This window comes from Durio zibethinus, chromosome 8 (assembly GCF_047325235.1).
Source record: "Durio zibethinus cultivar Kanyao isolate XHJ-2024 chromosome 8, ASM4732523v1, whole genome shotgun sequence".
NCBI classification, from domain to species: domain Eukaryota; kingdom Viridiplantae; phylum Streptophyta; class Magnoliopsida; order Malvales; family Malvaceae; genus Durio; species Durio zibethinus.
In genome coordinates this window covers 20,927,877-20,928,600 of record NC_143169.1, presented here as the reverse complement: position 1 = coordinate 20,928,600, position 724 = coordinate 20,927,877, and the positions used below count along the sequence as shown (strand labels likewise).

General features: G+C 35.2%; 1 non-coding gene across 1 annotated transcript; it reads left to right on the top strand.

The window, feature by feature from the left end:
* The first annotated feature begins 362 nt into the window (after positions 1–362).
* On the top strand, positions 363–523 carry LOC149517605 (U1 spliceosomal RNA). The gene has a single exon (XR_016344584.1). It is a non-coding gene; the product is annotated as a U1 spliceosomal RNA (small nuclear RNA).
* The last annotated feature ends 201 nt before the right edge of the window (positions 524–724 follow it).

Sequence of the window (724 nt, the reverse complement as noted above, 5' to 3'; positions counted from 1 at the left end):
TTTAATTAATCTCAAGTTGACTCTTGGGATTAGCATGGAAAAGCCTTTATAAAAATGTGATGCATCTCTTCACTTGATTTTTGATTATATAATAGAAGAGTTCTCTTCAATCAATCTAATATAAAATCTCATCTCTTTTATTTTAAAAAGTGAATTGAAGACTTTTAAATTAAAATCTCAGCTTTTAAATGTCGAAAGATCTATTTAACTTGAAGACGATAGAATTATCATTTTACATTTTGAGAAAACTTGGACTCTAGATAATAATATGTACAATATCACTTGAATCCCACATCCCTATCATATCATAAACGAAATATAAGCGAGTTGTATAAGGTAGAATCATATCCCAACATTAGAACATACTTACCTGGACGAGGTCAATGGACGATCAAGATGATCCATGGCCTAGGGCAGTGACTTCCATTGCACTTGGGAGGGGTGCTGCTCTAAGGTCTCCCCAAGTGGGAGAGCCTACGTCATAATTTGTGGCAGCGGGGGCCTGCGTTCGCGCGGCCCCTACCCAATTGTAGTCTTAAATGTTCGTCTCGTACTTCTACGGAGCTTATTACCATAAGCGTCTAACGCCACTCAAATGTTATTTAACGACTCTTTTAATCCTACAAATTTCAAAGCAACATTTTAATAAAATTTTGATGCGAGTCCTCAAAATTTAATTTAAAAAAAAATTTCTAGGCCGATGTATATTCTGGATTTTGGAAAC